At 42.0% G+C, this 18,750-nt stretch overlaps 1 pseudogene; it reads left to right on the top strand.

Moving 5' to 3' along the window:
• The first annotated feature begins 1,566 nt into the window (after positions 1-1,566).
• LOC125170593 (60S ribosomal protein L23a-like) lies at positions 1,567-2,014 on the top strand (annotated as a pseudogene).
• Positions 2,015-18,750: the final 16,736 nt, after the last annotated feature.

The raw sequence follows: 18,750 nt of genomic DNA, 5'->3' as shown, positions 1-18,750 counted from the left end.
ACCCTTTACCAACTTTATCCAGCAGCACAGATTTTGAATTTTAGTCATAAAAGAACACAGTTCTTTGCTATATTCAATGGGCAAAGACCTGGGAGAAATGGATGATATCAAGTTTCATCTAGAAGGCATTAGTACATTTATTTCCACCCCATTACTTTACAAATGAGGAAGAGGAGTCGAGCCAAGTGTCTTCAAAATTCATTCATGCAGACACTGTTCTGGGTGGAGATACAAAAGCAAACAAGGCAGACAGAGTTCCTGTGCTCTTGAGCTTAAATTTGAGCTGGAGAAGAGCTAAGTGTACAGTGTTGAGGATAGTGGGAGATCAGAGGGCAAAGTAGAGGAAGAAGAAGGCAAGTACGAAGGTTCCATTTCATCTAGGTTTTCTGAGAAGGCCTCTCAAGAAGACCATTTTGAACAGTGTCCTCAGGAAGTCACCTGGGGATTGTTTTAGGTGCAGAGAACAGTGAATGCGAAGGCTTGGGGGCAACCCAAGAATAATGTGCAGAACCAGGATTTGCTCATTCACTGGCGCATTCATTCACTCGTTCAACAAACACTCAGTGCCTGCTCTGTGCTATGCCCTGTTTCTGCCCCAGGATTAGAATCTTGAATTAGAATTCAAAAGCATTTGTGTTCAACCACCTCAAATACTGCCTCCCTGATATAGTGTACTTTTCTTCAGCACCCACTCTTTGCTGGGTACCTTGTAGGCATTTTGTTGAAATTAATCTTCAAAACAATTCCATGAGACTGTTTTGTAAAGAATAAAAATAAATATACTAAGAAATGAAGAAAAATGGAACCTAATGTCATTTATTTCAGTATGTACTAAGTTAGATGGAAAGACTCATTCCTTTGTCTTGTGAATAACTGCTATAAGTTATCAAAGTGACTCCGTTGATATTATTCAGTTAATTCATGTGGATGTTTACTGAGCTTCTACCTTTGCCTGGTGTGGTATTGGAAAAATGAATAAAGTAGGAAGTCACACCAAGAATTGCAGTAAGTTGATAAATCTTCTAAGTGTCCGGGGGAAGTAAGAATGAACACGGTGGCAAGAGGATCTAAACGAAGAATCTGAGTCTTCCTGGGGGAAGGCAGGAAAAGCTTTATAAATCAATGAAGCCTTGGGCAGGAAATTGAAGGTATTGTGCCACGGGGCCATGGACGCATACCTTCAGCACTGTGTGAAGCAGATACTTTAAAGGGGTTACTACGGGAAAACTTACAAGCAGAGAATTGTTTGTGCGGTAAAGCACAATCTTCTGCTCTCTCACTGACCTGTAGTTTAGTCCAGTGCTAGGATGCATACATGATGGCTTATGTCCCAGTTTAAAGAGGTTCCAACCCTGTAGGGTCAGAGGAATGGAGGACATGCCTGCGACTATGTAACAAGGGGTGAGCAAATGATATTGTTAGAAAGGGGAGCCTCAGAGGCCTAACAGCTCTTGTTTTCTAGACTTTTTGTATGTTAACCCAGACCCCCTGAGACGGCTCTCTGTTAATCTATCTGAAGGGGAAGGAGTGAATCTGCAGGCCCATCAAGATCTGTCTTTCATGAAGATGGTACTGAAGGTGATGAAGGAAGCCCCTACCCCTTGCTTTGAAGGTCAGAAAGTGGTGCTGAAAGGCATCCACAATCACACAAAAAAAGAAGATATGCAAGTTACCTACATTCCAATGGCCCAAGACACTGCGTCTTCGAAGGCAGCCCAAATATCCTCGAGAGAACACCCTCAGGAGAAACAAGTTTGACCACTGTGACATCATCAAGTTCCCCCTGACTACCGAGTCAGCCATGAAGAAAATAGAAGACAACAATACATTTGTCTTCATTGTGGATGTCAAGGCCAACAAGCACCTAATCAAACAGGCTGTGAAGAAGCTCTGTGACTTTGACATGGCCAAGGTCAACACTCTGGTCAGGCCCGATGGAGAAAAGAAGGCATATGTTTGACTGGCTCCTGACTATGATGCTTTGGATGTTGCCAACAAAATTGGGATCATCTAAACTGAGTCCAGCTGGCTAAATCTGAATTTAAACTTTTTCACCATAAAAAAAGGATCTGTCTGTTTTTGGATGGATGAGTAGGAGTGTAAAGGGGCAGGAGGGCATTCCTGAAAGAGGGAACAGTATATTTAACTGGAGGAAAACTAGAAACCATGGTGTGTTTAGAGAACTGCAGATATATTGTCAGGATTATACAGTGTGAGGTAGGTGGGAGATGGGCCTCAGAAGGCGAGGGGCATCTGGAAGGGGGATTCTAGAAAGGTCACCTGAATAAGCATATCCAGATGGTTTTATATGTCACGTTAAGGTATTTGAAGTTTACATTTTAGGCCAGCAGAACCAGTCACATACTCTATGTGAGTGATGTGAGCGGTGGTGGACTGTGGTGGCCTGGGATCCAGGTCATCACCATTCAATGGGAAGTAGGTGGCATTCAGCTCCATGTGGTTACTGAATGTGGAAATTTGTGTCCAGTGTTACCAGAGATTTGGATTTTTCAAGCTGAGCCATAAATTTAAATTTGTACACAAAATATTCTCATTTTAATGTTGGAAACAAGTTCAAATTTACTTAACAAATAAGTGGTCCAAACTGAACATTAACTGGATTGGTCTCTGGTTTCTGATCCTTGCAGGGGAGTGAAAGGGTGTCATGTGAAATCTTAATAGAGTAGCTGATCAGTTTTGGTTTCTAAAGGGATTATTCTAGGGGTACTGGATGACTTAGTCAGTTAAACCTCCAACTCTTGATCTTGGCTCATGTCATGATTTCACAGTTTGTGAGTTTGAGCCCCAAGATGGGATCTGTACTGATGGTGTGGAGCCTGCTAGGGATTCTGTCTCTCCCTCTCTCTCTGCCCTCCCCCACTTGTGCGCTCTCTCTCTCTCACTCTCAAAATAAATAAACTTAAAAAAATAAAAGGATTGTTCTGGAAATAATAAGTAGAATAAATTGAAGAAGGATAGGATAGAATCAAGAAGAGTAATAATGAGGCTTTTGAAATAGAAATTGAGGAGCTGAACTAAAGCAAAGGTAGCAGGGATGACGCTAAAGGATATTTATTTATTTTTTTTTTTTATGAAATTTATTGACAAATTGGTTTCCATACAACACCCAGTGCTCATCCCAAAAGGTGCCCTCCTCAATACCCATCACCCACCCTCCCCTCCCTCCCACCCTCCATCAACCCTCAGTTCTCGGTTTTTAACAGTCTCTTATGCTTTGGCTGTCTCCCACTCTAACCTCTTTTTTTTTTTTTTTTTCCTTCCCCTCCCCCATGGGTTCCTGGTAAGTTTCTCAGGATCCACATAAGAGTGAAACCATATGGTATCTGTCTTTCTCTGTATGGCTTATTTCACTTAGCATCACACTCTCCAGTTCCATCCACGTTGCTACAAAAGGCCATATTTCATTTTTTCTCATTGCCACGTAATATTCCATTGTGTATATAAACCACAATTTCTTTATCCATTCATCAGTTGATGGACATTTAGGCTCTTTCCATAATTTGGCTATTGTTGAGAGTGCTGCTATGAACATTGGGGTACAAGTGGCCCTATGCATCAGTGCTCCTGTATCCCTTGGATAAATTCCTAGCAGTGCTATTGCTGGGTCATAGGGTAGGTCTATTTTTAATTTTCTGAGGAACCTCCACACTGCTTTCCAGAGTGGCTGCACCAATTTGCATTCCCACCAACAATGCAAGAGGGTTCCCGTTTCTCCACATCCTCTCCAGCATCTGTAGTCTCCTGATTTGTTCATTTTGGCCACTCTGACTGACGTGAGGTGATACCTGAGTGTGGTTTTGATTTGTATTTCCCTGATAAGGAGCGACGCTGAACATCTTTTCATGTGCCTGTTGGCCATCCGGATGTCTTCTTTAGAGAAGTGTCTATTCATGTTTTCTGCCCATTTCTTCACTGGGTTATTTGTTTTTCGGGTGTGGAGTTTGGTGAGCTCTTTATAGATTTTGGATACTAGCCCTTTGTCCGATATGTCATTTGCGAATATCTTTTCCCATTCCGTTGGTTGCCTTTTAGTTTTGTTGGTTGTTTCCTTTGCTGTGCAGAAGCTTTTTATCTTCATAAGGTCCCAGTAATTCACTTTTGCTTTTAATTCCCTTGCCTTTGGGGATGTGTCGAGTAAGAGATTGCTACGGCTGAGGTCAGAGAGGTCTTTTCCTGCTTTCTCCTCTAAGGTTTTGATGGTTTCTTGTCTCACATTTAGGTCCTTTATCCATTTTGAGTTTATTTTTGTGAATGGTGTGAGAAAGTGGTCTAGTTTCAACCTTCTGCATGTTGCTGTCCAGTTCTCCCAGCACCATTTGTTAAAGAGGCTGTCTTTTTTCCATTGGATGTTCTTTCCTGCTTTGTCAAAGATGAGTTGGCCATACGTTTGTGGGTCTAGTTCTGGGGTTTCTATTCTATTCCATTGGTCTATGCGTCTGTTCTGGTGCCAATACCATGCTGTCTTGATGATGACAGCTTTGTAGTAGAGGCTAAAGTCTGGGATTGTGATGCCTCCTGCTTTGGTCTTCTTCTTCAAAATTCCTTTGGCTATTCGGGGCCTTTTGTGGTTCCATATGAATTTTAGGATTGCTTGTTCTAGTTTCGAGAAGAATGCTGGTGCAATTTTGATTGGGATTGCATTGAATGTGTAGATAGCTTTGGGTAGTATTGACATTTTGACAATATTTATTTTTCCAATCCATGAGCAGGGAATGTCTTTCCATTTCTTTAAATCTTCTTCAATTTCCTTCATAAGCTTTCTATAATTTTCAGCATACAGATCCTTTACATCTTTGGTTAGATTTATTCCTAGGTATTTTATGCTTCTTGGTGCAATTGTGAATGGGATCAGTTTCTTTATTTGTCTTTCTGTTGCTTCATTGTTAGTGTATAAGAATGCAATTGATTTCTGTACATTGATTTTGTATCCTGCAACTTTGCTGAATTCATGTATCAGTTCTAGCAGACTTTTGGTGGAGTCTATCGGATTTTCCATGTATAATATCATGTCATCTGCAAAAAGCGAAAGCTTGACTTCATCTTTGCCAATTTTGATGCCTTTGATTTCCTTTTGTTGTCTGATTGCTGATGCTAGAACTTCCAGCACTATGTTAAACAGCAGCGGTGAGAGTGGGCATCCTTGTCGTGTTCCTGATCTCAGGGAAAAAGCTCTCAGTTTTTCCCCGTTGAGGATGATGTTAGCTGTGGGCTTTTCATAAATGGCTTTTATGATCTTTAAGTATGTTCCTTCTATCCCGACTTTCTCAAGGGTTTTTATTAAGAAAGGGTGCTGGATTTTGTCGAAGGCCTTTTCTGCATCGATTGACAGGATCATATGGTTCTTCTCTTTTTTTTTGTTAATGTGATGTATCACGTTGATTGATTTGCGAATGTTGAACCAGCCCTGCATCCCAGGAATGAATCCCACTTGATCATGGTGAGTAATTCTTTTTATATGCCGTTGAATTCGATTTGCTAGTATCTTATTGAGAATTTTTGCATCCATATTCATCAGGGATATTGGCCTGTAGTTCTCTTTTTTTACTGGGTCTCTGTCTGGTTTAGGAATCAAAGTAATACTGGCTTCATAGAATGAGTCTGGAAGTTTTCCTTCCCTTTCTATTTCTTGGAATAGCTTGAGAAGGATAGGTATTATCTCTGCTTTAAACGTCTGGTAGAACTCCCCTGGGAAGCCATCTGGTCCTGGACTCTTATTTGTTGGGAGATTTTTGATAACCGATTCAATTTCTTCGCTGGTTATGGGTCTGTTCAAGCTTTCTATTTCCTCCTGATTGAGTTTTGGAAGCGTGTGGGTGTTCAGGAATTTGTCCATTTCTTCCAGGTTGTCCAGTTTGTTGGCATATAATTTTTCATAGTATTCCCTGATAATTGCTTGTATCTCTGAGGGATTGGTTGTAATAATTCCATTTTCATTCATGATTTTATCTATTTGGGTCATCTCCCTTTTCTTTTTGAGAAGCCTGGCTAGAGGTTTGTCAATTTTGTTTATTTTTTCAAAAAACCAACTCTTGGTTTCGTTGATCTGCTCTACAGTTTTTTTAGTTTCTATATTGTTTATTTCTGCTCTGATCTTTATTATTTCTCTTCTTCTGCTAGGTTTAGGCTGCCTTTGCTGTTCTGCCTCTAGTTCCTTTAGGTGTGCTGTTAGAGTTTGTATTTGGGATTTTTCTTGTTTCTTGAGATAGGACTGGATGGCAATGTATTTTCCTCTCAGGACTGCCTTCGCTGCGTCCCAAAGCGTTTGGATTGTTGTATTTTCATTTTCGTTTGTTTCCATATATTTTTTAATTTCTTCTCTAATTGCCTGGTTGACCCACTCATTCGTTAGTAGGGTGTTCTTTAACCTCCATGCTTTTGGAGGTTTTCCAGACTTTTTTCTGTGGTTGATTTCAAGCTTCATAGCATTGTGGTCTGAAAGTAAGCATGGTATAATTTCAATTCTTGTAAACTTATGAAGGGCTGTTTTGTGACCCAGTATGTGATCTATCTTGGAGAATGTTCCATGTGCACTCGAGAAGAAAGTATATTCTGTTGCTTTGGGATGCAGAGTTCTAAATATATCTGTCAAGTCCATCTGATCCAATGTGTCATTCAGGGCCCTTGTTTCTTTATTGACCGTGTGTCTAGATAATCTATCCATTTCTGTAAGTGGGGTGTTAAAGTCCCCTGCAATTACCACATTCTTATCAATAAGGTTGCTTAGGTTTATGAGTAATTGTTTTATATATTTGGGGGCTCTGGTGTTCGGCGCATAGACATTTATAATTGTTAGCTCTTCCTGATGGATAGACCCTGTAACTATTATATAATGTCCTTCTTCATCTCTTGTTACAGCCTTTAATTTAAAGTCTAGTTTGTCTGATATAAGTATGGCTACTCCAGCTTTTTTTTGGCTTCCAGTAGCATGATAAATAGTTCTCCATCCCCTCACTCTCAATCTAAAGGTGTCCTCAGGTCTAAAATGAGTCTCTTGTAGACAGCAAATAGATGGGTCTTGTTTTTTTATCCATTCTGATACCCTATGTCTTTTGGTTGGCGCATTTAATCCATTTACATTCAGTGTTATTATAGAAAAATACGGGTTTAGAGTCATTGTGATGTCTGTATGTTTTATGCTTGTAGTGATGTCTCTGGGACTTTGTCTCACAGGGTCCCCCTTAGGATCTCTTGTAGGGCTGGTTTAGTGGTGACAAATTCCTTCAGTTTTTGTTTGTTCGGGAAGACCTTTATCTCTCCTTCTATTCTAAATGACAGACTTGCTGGATAAAGGATTCTCGGCTGCATATTTTTTCTGTCTAGCACCCTGAAAATCTCGTGCCAATTCTTTCTGGCCTGCCAAGTTTCAAAAGAGAGATCAGTCACGAGTTATAGATCTCCCTTTATATGTGAGGGCACGTTTACCCCTTGCTGCTTTCAGAATTTTCTCTTTATCCTTGTATTTTGCCAGTTTCACTATGATATGTCGTGCAGAAGATCGATTCAAGTTACGTCTGAAGGGAGTTCTCTGTGCCTCTTGGATTTCAATGCCTTTTTCCTTCCCCAGTTCAGGGAAGTTCTCAGCTATTATTTCTTCAAGTACCCCTTCAGCCCCTTTCCCTCTCTCTTCCTCCTCTGGGATACCAATTATGCGTATATTATTTCTCTTTAGTGCATCACTTAGTTCTCTAATTTTCCCCTCATACTCCTGGATTTTTTTTATCTCTCTTTTTCTCAGCTTCCTCTTTTTCCATAACTTTATCTTCTAGTTCACCTATTCTCTCCTCTGCCTCTTCAAGCCGAGCTGTGGTGGTTTCCATTTTGTTATGCATTTCGTTTAAAGCATTTTTCAGCTCCTCTTGACTGTTCCTTAGTCCCTTGATCTCTGTAGCAAGAGATTCTCTGCTGTCCTGTATACTGTTTTCAAGCCCAGCGATTAATTTTATGACTATTATTCTAAATTCACTTTCTGTTATATTATTTAAATCCTTTTTGATCAGCTCATTAGCTGTTGTTATTTCCTGGAGATTCTTCTGAGGGGAATTCTTCCGCTTGGTCATTTTGGATAGTCCCTGGCGTGGTGAGGACCTGCAGGGCACTTCCCCTGTGCTGTGGTGTATAACTGGAGTTGGTGGGCGGGGCCGCAGTCAGACCTGATGTCTGCCCCCAGCCCACCGCTGGGGCCACGGTCAGGCTGGTGTGTGCCTTCTCTTCCCCTCTCCTAGGGGCGGGATTCACTGTGGGGTGGTGTGGCTCGTCTGGGCTACTTGCACCCTGCCAGGCTTGTGATGCTGGGGATCTGGCGTATTAGCTGGGGTGGGTAGGCAAGGTGCACGGGGGCAGGAGGGGCAGGCTTAGATCGCTTCTCCTTAGGTGATCCACTTCAGGAGGGGCCCTGTGGCATCGGGAGGGAGTCAGATCCGCTGTGGGAGGTTTGGCTCCGCAGAAGCGCAGAGTTGGGTGTTTGTGCGGAGCGAGCAAGTTCCCTGGCAGGAACCGGTTCTCTTTGGGATTTCGGCTGGGGGATGGGCGGGGGAGATGGCGCTGGCGAGCGCCTTTGTTCCCCACCAAACTGAGTTCTGTTGTCAGGGGGCTCAGCAGCTCTCCCTCCCTTTGTCCTCCAGCCTTCCCGCTTTCCGAGAAGAGCTGTTAACTTATGACCTCCCAGACACTAAGTCGTGCTTGCTGTCGGAACACAGTCCGCCCGGCCCCTCCGCTTTTGCCAGCCAGACTCGGGGGCTCTGCTTGGCCGGCGAGCCGCCCCTCCGCCCCGGCTCCCTCCCGCCAGTCCGTGGAGCGCGCACCGCCTCGCCGCCCTTCCTACCCTCTTCCGCGGGCCTCTCGTCTGCGTTTGGCTCCGGCGACTCCGTTCTGCTAATCCTCTGTTGTTTTCTGGGTTATTTAGGCAGGTGTAGATGGAATCTAAGTGATCAGCAGGACGTGCGGTGAGCCCAGCGTCCTCCTAAGCCGCCATCTTGCCGAAAGTCCACGCTAAAGGATATTTAGAGGAATTGGCAAGATTTGGTGACCAGTAGGAACAGGTGTGAAAGAAAAAGGAGTATAGGATGACTTTTAGATTCTGATTTAGATGGCTAAGTAAATGATGTTTTCATTCATTTAAATGAGGGGCTGACACTGGTTTACAAAGCAATATCCAGAATTCTTCCTGCATATATTGAGTTTGAAGTGTCTGTGGGACATCTAAATGAAGACCTCATGGCAAGTTTGGTGAATTCTGAAGCTTAGGGAAAAAATCAGATTGAGATTACATATCAGAGAGTCATCAGTGAATGGCTCGTATACATCCTTTCAACAAATATCAATATTTTACTTCAATATTTCAGGCCTTGTGCTAGGTGCTGGGTTTAACAACACACTGGGTGTGTGCTCCTGAAAGGTTCAGTATGGCGAAGCAAGCAGATGGTAAACAAAGAGGCATACAAATACAATAAATACAAATTATTGTAAGTGCTATAGAGGATATATGGTTCATATGAAGATCAAATGTGATATGGGAAAGAAATAGAAGTCACATTGGTCACCCTAAGCCGGTGGCTGAGAGGAAGTCAACATGAAAGGAGAAATAGATGGTCTTTTGTTCAGAGAAGCTCAGTCCTTAGCGCTGGAGGAGAGAAGAGTGAGAACAGCCTGGAGATCGCCCCTGCATACTAGACTGGTAAAAGGAGAAGAATTTGAAATACTGGAGTGACCCAGTGCTCAGTCTTGGGGTGTTTCTCTTTTCTATCTTCACTAACTTTGTGATCATCTGGTTTCATAGCTTGAAATGCCATGTATGTCTTATGATCCCTAAATTTGTATCTCTTGCTCAGACTTCTCCCTTGGATTTCAGACTCATGACCCTACTGACTGTCACCCAACTGCCATGCACACGTCGATGTCTGATAGGCATCTAGTGTGGGACATGACCAAAAGCAAGCTTCTGACATTCTGTGATCCTCTCTCACTTCACCCTACCCAGCCTGAGTCTTCCGCATCCCAGCAAATGACAACTCCATTCTTCAGTTGCTGTGACCAAAAATCAGTGAGTCTTGTCGTCTCCACCTAAATGTCTTATCCTAAATCTAATTACTTCTTGTCACCTCACTGCTACCACCTTGATCAGGACTGCTAATATTTTTCATTTGGAATATTGCAATGGCCTCCTAACTGACCTTCTTGCTTTAATTCATGAACTCCTTCATTCTATTTCAGTAGAGAAGCCAGTTATCCTATTAAAAGACAAGTCTTCTCATGTCACTTCTTTGTTAACCAACCCCCTCCACCCCGCCATGGGTTCTCACCTCAGTTGGGGTAAAAGCCAAGCTCCTTCCAATGGTATACAAGGTCCTATATTATCTGTCCCCGGTTACTTCCCTTTAGTGAGTTCCTACTTTTCTCCCCCATGCGCATTTGGCACCAATCACCCTGGTCTTCTTGAAGATCTTCTTCTTCTTTTTTAAGTGTTTTTAAAATTATTTATTTTAAAAAGGGGGTGAGGGGCACAGAGAGAGGGAGAGAGAGAATCCCAGGCAGGCTCTACACTGTCAGCCCAGAGCCTGAATCAGGGCTTGATCTCACAAACTGCGAGATTCCTGTTTCAGGGCCTTTGAAATTACTATTCTCTCTTCTTGGATTGATACTCCCCCAGAAATCCACATGGTTTACTCCCTTACTTCCTTTAGGTTTTTAATCAATACCCAATATCCACTTTTCTGGCTACTTTCTCTAAATTTACAACCCAAACTGCTTATCCCACCTTCCCTGCTTTATTTTTATTTTTCTTAGCAGTTATTTTCCAGTATTCTAAATATTTCATTAATTTTTCTTTATCTCTCTTTATAACGTAAATTCTATGAGATCAAGGATTGACTGTTTCATTTACTGTTGCATCCACAGAGCCTGTAAGAGTGCCTGGCACATAAAGACCTTCAATAATGATCTTCCAAAGGAATGAACATAGGGTTAGGGACCAGCATGAGAAACTATTTCAAGGAAAATTCATTTTCAAGGAAAGCGTAGCTGATAATCTCCAGTGAACAGAAATACCAATTAAGATAAGGACTGAAATATAGACTTAGGGGTTGTCCAGCAAGAGGCTACTAGGAATCTTAATGAGAGAGGAGAGGATAAAGGTTATTTGAGTACCACAATCAGAAAGGGCATGAGGAAGTAGAAGCAGGGCATGCAAACCTTACCTGTGAACCAAGGTAGGCAGTTAGGGAAGTTGTTGACTAGAACAGGACAAGAGAGTCTTGAGGTCCTAATGTTTCCTGAATGTGTGAGATACTGTTCCTCAGGTTTTTAAAAATTATTTATTTTTTATTTTATTTTTTTTGTATATGAAATTTATTGTCAAATTGGTTTCCATACAACACCCAGTGCTCATCCCAACAGGTGCCCTCCTCAATGTCCATCACCCACTTTCCCCTCCTCCCCACCCCCCATCAACCCTCAGTTCTCAGTATTTAAGAGTCTCTTATGTTTTGCCTCCTTCCCTCTCTGTAACTTTTCTTCCCCCTTCCCACCGCCCCCCCCCCCCCCCGGCCGGTCTTCTGTTGAGTTTCTCACGATCCACATATGAGTGAAAACATATGGTATCTGTCTTTCTCTGCCTGACTTATGTCACTTAGCATAAGACTCTCCAGTTCCATCCACGTTGCTACAAATGGCCAGGTTTCATTCTTTCTCATTGCCAAGTGGTATTCTATTGTAAATATAAACCACATCTTCTTTATCCATTCATCAGTTGATGGACATTTAGGCTCTTTCCATAATTTGGCTATTGTTGAAAGTGCTACTATAAACATTGGGGTACAAGTGCCCCTATGCATCAGCACTCCTGCATCCCTTGGGTAAATTCCTAGCAATGCTATTGCTGAGTCATATCTATTTTTAATTTTTTGAGGAACCTCCACACTGTTTTCCAGAGTGGCTGCACCAATTTGCATTCCCCCCAACAGTGCAAGAGGGTTCCCATTTCTCCACATCCTCTCCAGCATCTATAGTCTCCTGATTTGTTCATTTAGCCACTCTTACTGGTGTGAGGGGGTATCTGAGTGTGGTTTTGATTTGTATTTCCCTGATGAGGAACAACGTTGAGCATCTTTTTATGTGCCTGTTGGCCATCTGGATGTCTTCTTTAGAGAAGTGTCTATTCATGTTTTCTGCCCATTTCTTCACTGGGTTATTTGTTTTTCGGGTGTGGAGTTTGGTGAGCTCTTTATAGATTTTGGATACTAGCCCTTTGTCCGATATGTCATTTGCAAATATCTTTTCCCATTCCGTTGGTTGCCTTTTAGTTTTGTTGGTTGTTTCCTTTGCAGTGCAGAAGCATTTTATCTTGGTGAGGTCCCAATAGTTCATTTTTGCTTTTAATTCCCTTGCCTTTGCAGATTACTGCAGCTGAGGTCAGAGAGGTTTTTTTCCTGCTTTCTCCTCTAGGGTTTTGATGGTTTCGTGTCTCACATTCAGGTCCTTCATTCATTTTGAGTTTATTTTTGTGAATGGTGTGAGAAAGTGGTCTAGTTTCATTCTTCTGCATGTTGCTGTCCAGTTATCCCAGCACCATTTGTTAAAGAGACTGTCTTTTTTCCATTGGATGTTCTTTCCTGCTTTGTCAAAGATGAGTTGCCCATACTTTTGTGGGTCCAATTCTGGAGTCTCTATTCTATTCCATTGGTCTGTGTGTCTGTTTTTGTGCCAATACCATGCTGTCTTGATGATGACAGCTTTGTAGTAGAGGCTAAAGTCTGGGATTGTGATGCTTCCCGCTTTGGTTTTCTTCTTCAATATTACTTGGGCTATTCGGGGCCTTTTGTGGTTCCATATGAATTTTAGGATTGCTTGTTCTAGCTTCAAGAAGAATGCTGGTGCGATTTTGATTGGGATTGCATTGAATGTATAGACTGCTTTGGGTAGTATTGACATTTTATCAATATTTATTCTTCCAATCCATGAGCATGGAATGTTTTTCCATTTCTTTGTATCTTCTTCATTTCCTTCCTAAGCTTTGTGTAGTTTTCAGCATACAGATCTTTTACATCTTTGGTTGGGTTTATTCCTTTGGTTGGGTTTATGATTCTTGGTGCAGTTGTGAATGGGATCAGTGTCTTTGTCTTTCTGTTGCTTCATTATTAGTGTATAAGAATGCAGCTGATTTCTGTATATTGATTTTTATCCTGTGACTTTACTGAATTCACGTATCAATTCTATCAGACTTTTGGTGGAGTCTGTTGAGTTTTCCATGTGTAGTATCATGTCATTTGCAAAAAGTGAAAGCTTACCTTCATCTTTGCCAATTTTGATGCCTTTGATTTCCTTTTGTTGTCTGATGGCTAATGCTAGAACATCCAACTCTATGTTAAACAATAGCAGTGAGAGTGGACATCCCTGTCGTGTTCCTGATCTCAGGGGGAAAGCTCTCAGTTTTTCCCCCATTGAGGATGATATTAGCATGGGCTTTTCATAAATGGCTTTTATGATGTTTAAGTATGTTCCTTCTATCCCGACTTTCTCGAAGGTTTTTATTAAGAAAGGATGCTGAATTTTGTCAAATGTTTTCTCTGCATCAATTGACAGGATCATATGATTCTTAACTTTCTTTTATTAAGGTGATGTATCACATTGATTGATTTGCAAATGTTGAACCAGCCCTGCAGCCCAGGAATGAATCCCACTTGATCATGGTGAATAATTCTTTTTATATGCGGTTGAATTTGATTTGCTAGTATCTTGTTGAGAATTGTTGCATCCATATTCATCAGGGATATTGGCCTGTAGTTCTCTTTTTCTGCTGGGTCTCTGTCTGGTTTGGGAATCCAAGTAATGCTGGCTTCAGAGAATGAGTCTGGAAGTTTTCCTTCCCTTTCTATTTTTTGGAACAGCTTGAGAAGGATAGGTATTATCTCTGCTTTAAATGTCTGGTAGAATTCCCCAGGGAAGCCATCTGGTCCTGGACTCTTATTTGTTAAGAGATTTTTGATAACTGATTGAATTTCTTCACTGGTTATGGGTCTGTTCAAATTTTCTATTTCTTTCTGTTTGAGTTTTGGAAGTGTGTGGGTGCTTAGGAATTTGTCCATTTCTTCCAGGTTGTCCAGTTTATTGGCATATAATTTTTCATAGTATTCCCTGATAATTGCTTGTATTTCTGAGGGATTGGTTGTAATAATTCCATTTTCATTCATGACTGTATCTATTTGGGTCCTCTCTCATTTCTTTTTGAGAAGTCTGGCTAGAGGCTTATCAATTTTGTTTATTTTTCCAAAAAACCAACTCTTGGTTTTATTGATCTGCTCTGCTGTTTTTTAGATTCTGTATTGTTTATTTCTGCTTAGATCTTTAGTATTTCTCTTCTTCTGCTGGTTTTCCAGTGTCTTTGCTATTCTGCTCTGTTTCCTTAAGTGTGCTGTTAGATTTTGTATTTGGGATTTTTCTTGTTTCTTGAGATAGGCCTGGATTGCAATGTATTTTCCTCTCAGGACTGTCTTCACTGCATCCCAAAGCTTTGGATTGTTGTATTTTCATTTTCATTTGTTTCCATATTTAAAAAAAATATTTAATTAATTATTTTTAACGTTTTTATTTATTATTGAGAGACAGACACAGAGTGTGAACAGGGAAGGGGTAGAGAGAGGGGGAAACATAGAATCTGAAGTAGGCTCCGGGCTCTGAGCTGTCAGCACAGAGCCTGACACGGGACTCAAACTCACAAACTGCGAGATTGTGACCTGAGCTGAAGTTGGTCACTTAACCAACTGAGCCATCCAGGCACCCCTCCATATATTTTTAAATTTCTTCTCTAATTGCCTGTTGACCCATTCATTCTTTAGTAGGATGTTCTTTAACCTCCATGCTTTTGGAGGTTTTCCAGACATTTTCCTGTGGTTGATTGCATGTTCATAGCATTGTGGTCTGAAAGTGTACATGGTATGATGTCAATTCTTTTATACTTATTAAGGGCTGTTTTGTGACCCAGTATGTGATCTATCTTGGAGAATGTTCCATGTGCACTAGAGAAAAAAGTATATTCTGTTGCTTTGGGATGCAGAGTTCTAAATATATCTGTCAAGTCCGTCTGATCCAATATATCATTGAGGGCCCTTGTTTCTTTATTCATTCTCTGTCTAGATGTTCTATCCATTGATGTAAGGGAAGTATTAAAATCCCCTGCAATTACCACATAATATCAACAAGGTTGCTTATGTTTCTGATTTATTGTTTTATATATTTGGGGGCTCCCGAATTCAGTGCATAGACATTTATAATTGTTAGCTCTTCCTGATGGATAGACCCTGTAATTATTATATAATGCCCTTCTTCATCTCTTGTTACAACCTTTAATTTAAAGTCTAGTTTGTCTGATATAAGTATGGCTACTCCAGCTTTCTTTTGACTTCCAGTAGCATGATAGATAGTTCTTCATCCTCTCACTTTCAATCTGAAGGTGTCCTCTGGCCTAAAATGAGTCTCTTGTAGACAGCAAATATATGGGTCTTGTTTTTTAATCCATTCTGATACCCTGTGTCTTTTTTTTTTTTTTTAATTTTTTTTAACGTTTATTTATTTTTGAGACAGAGAGAGATAGAGCATGAACGGGGGAGGGGCAGAGAGAGAGGGAGACACAGAATCGGAAACAGGCTCCAGGCTCTGAGCCGTCAGCCCAGAGCCCGACGCGGGGCTCGAACCCACGGACCGCGAGATCGTGACCTGAGCTGAAGTCGGACGCTTAGCCGACTGAGGCACCCAGGCGCCCCATACCCTGTGTCTTTTGGTTGGAACATTTAGTCCATTTACATTCAGTGTTATTATAGAAAGATAGGGGTTTAGAGTCATTGTGTTATCTGTAGGTTTCATGCTTGTAGTGGTGTCTCTGGTACTTTGTGGTCCTTGCAACATTTCACTCACAGAGTCCCCCTTAGGACTTCTTGTAGGGCTGGTTTAGTGGTGATGAATTCCTTCGGTTTTTGTTTGTTTGGGAAAACCTTTATATCTCCTTCTATTCTGGATCACAGACTTGCTGGGTAAAGGGTTTTGGCTGCATATTTTTTCTGTTCATCACATTGAAGATTCCCTGCCATTCCATTCTGGCCTGCCAAGTTTCAGTAGATAGGTCTGCTACTACCCTTATGTGTCTACATTTTTATGTTAAGGCCTGTTTATCCCTAGCTGCTTTCAGAATTCTCTTTTCATCCTTGTATTTTGCCAGTTTCACTATGAAATGTTGTGCAGAAGATTGATTCAAGTTACGTCTGAAGGGGGTTCTCTGTGCCTCTTGTATTTCAATGCCTGTTTCCTTCCCCAGGTTGAGGAATTCTCAGCTATGATTTGCTCAAGTACACGTTTGGCCCCTTTCTCTCTTCTTCCTCTGGAATTCCTATGATACGGATACTGTTCCATTTGATTGCATCGCTTAGTTCTCTAATTCTCCCCTTGTACTCCTGGATTTTTTTCTCTCTATTTTTGTCAGCTTCCTCTTTTTCCATAATTTTATCATCTAATTCACCTATTCTCCCCTCTGCTTCTTCAATCTGTGCTGTAGCCACCTCTATTTTATTTTGCAGTTCATTTATAGCATTTTTTTATTCATCATGACTATTTTTTAGTTCCTTGATCTCTGTAGCAATAGATTCTCTGGTGTCCTCTATGCTTGTTTCAAGCCCAGTGATTAATTTATGACTATTTTTCTAAATTCTTGTTCTGTTATATTGCTTAAACAGTTTTGATCCATTCATTAGCTGTCGCTACTTCCTGGAATTTTTTTTGAGGAGAATTCTTCCATTTTGTCATTTTGGCTAGTTTTCTATCCCTTAAGTGTTTTAAAAGCTTGTTGTATGCTCTGCACCTGCGAGCACTGCTATATTAAAGGAGGGTCATATGCTGTCCATGGCCTGGCCCTTCAGGAGGTGTTTTTTCAGGGATTGTTACTTGCTGTCTGTTGTTATGACTTTGGTTATTTTATTAACCTACTCAGTAATATTTTGGACCCTCCACCAGATTTGCTTTGATTTGTTTCTTGGAGTAGCCCTGTAAAGGAAAACAGATAGACAAACAGGAGACAAAAACATGCAAAGACACAAATAAATAACACAAACAAATTAAAACAAAAACCTAAAGACTAAAAACAAAAAAACAAAAACACCAACTACAAGTAAAGAAGAGGGTGGAAGCGGTGCTGATGGAAGAGCACATACAAAGAGAGAAACGATGGGGGGAGGGTTTGGTGAGGGAGAGAATAAACGTTGATTAGGCAGAGACTAAAGACTTAATCCAGAGAGAGGGAAAGGAAAATATAGAAGGAGGTGGGGAAAACGAAATGAAGATAAAGTTACCCAGACTGAGAAACTATATGGCTTGATTATTTCAGAGAGAAAGGGGTTAAAGGAGGTGTAGAACATGTATCAAGAAAATGGATTAAACATGTCTGTTTAGACAGACCAATAACCAGAGTAACCAGCCTAGGGGAGGGAAGAGATAAGGAGGAGAAATGGGGGGGTGGGGACGGAGAATATATCTATATATCCAGAATTGACCTAGAGTTAATCCAGGCAATGCTGCATGGCTTGTAGGTAGCAGCTGTCCCCGTAGAGTCTGTGCCGCTCCAGTGGATATGCAGTTACCCAGTGGTAGGGGGCGTGGTTTGGTGTTTTCTGAACCAGCCTCTGCTATGGGCCCTGGGAGTGATCCCTGAGGCCCCGCCTTGGTGGTGGTGGTGGCAGGGAGAGTGGGGGAAATGGTGATCCCCCAGTCTCTTCTCCATGGAGTCGGACTGGTGGACTCAGTTTGAGGTGTCACTGTGCCATGGGTGCAGATGTGGTAGTCCTTCTCTCTGCTAACTCCCCTCACCCTGCACTTGGCTAGGATTGCACTCTGGCACTGGGGAAGTGCCTCTCAGTGCAGCGATAAGTGGTCCCGGCTGGCTTTGTCTTTTCCCACAGCACTCCAGGGAAACGGCAGCATTTTCCTCCTGCAGACTGTGCCCTTGGCCCAGCCACTGCACCCCGGGGTGGGGTGGCAGACTAGGCATGTTCTGTGCTATCACACAGCCCTCCAGAGACGGAACCACCTTCTCCAGCTGTGGACTGAGACTCTGACCTACCATGGCACCTAGGCCTGGCTCCCCTCTTCCCCAGGTGCACAGGCAGGGAGCTGGCCCCCGTCCGAAGAAAACCCCATGGTTAGAGTTCGGATCCCTCTCAGTCTTAGTCCAAGGTCTTTCTCCTGTCCAGATACAGTCCTTTGCTTCCCTAGCCGCTCTTTATCTTTCCTTTGTCTCTCTACAGAGGGGGTCCCTCCCCTCCATGCCCATGCAGCCTTTTTTTTTTTATCTCCCCCAGTTCGCAGTTACCCACCTATCTTTTTTCCAGCTTTCCCATTTTCTTCCTAGTGGATTCAGTCTCTTTTCCTCCCAGGCTCTGGTGTTCAAAGTCCTTTGGCTTCTACACTTCTTTGAGAGACCAGGGAAGTATGGATTCCCCCTACTTCTCTGCCATGTTGGCCTCCCACTCTATTTATTTTTTGGGAGAGTGCAAGCCGGGGAGGGGCAGAGAGAGGGGGAGAGAGGATCCAAAGCAGACTCCGTGCTGACATGCTGACAACAGTGAGCCCTGTGTGGGACTCGAACTCATGAACCTCCTCAAGATCATGACCTGAGCTGAAGTCAGATGCTCAGTCAACTGAACCACCCAGGCACTCCACTTTCTCCATTTGGATTGTCCTGGATTTTATGATTAC

This window comes from Prionailurus viverrinus, chromosome B4 (assembly GCF_022837055.1).
Source record: "Prionailurus viverrinus isolate Anna chromosome B4, UM_Priviv_1.0, whole genome shotgun sequence".
Taxonomy (NCBI): domain Eukaryota; kingdom Metazoa; phylum Chordata; class Mammalia; order Carnivora; family Felidae; genus Prionailurus; species Prionailurus viverrinus.
The sequence above is the reverse complement of the archived record's forward strand: the minus strand, read 5'-3'. Positions and strand labels throughout refer to the sequence as shown.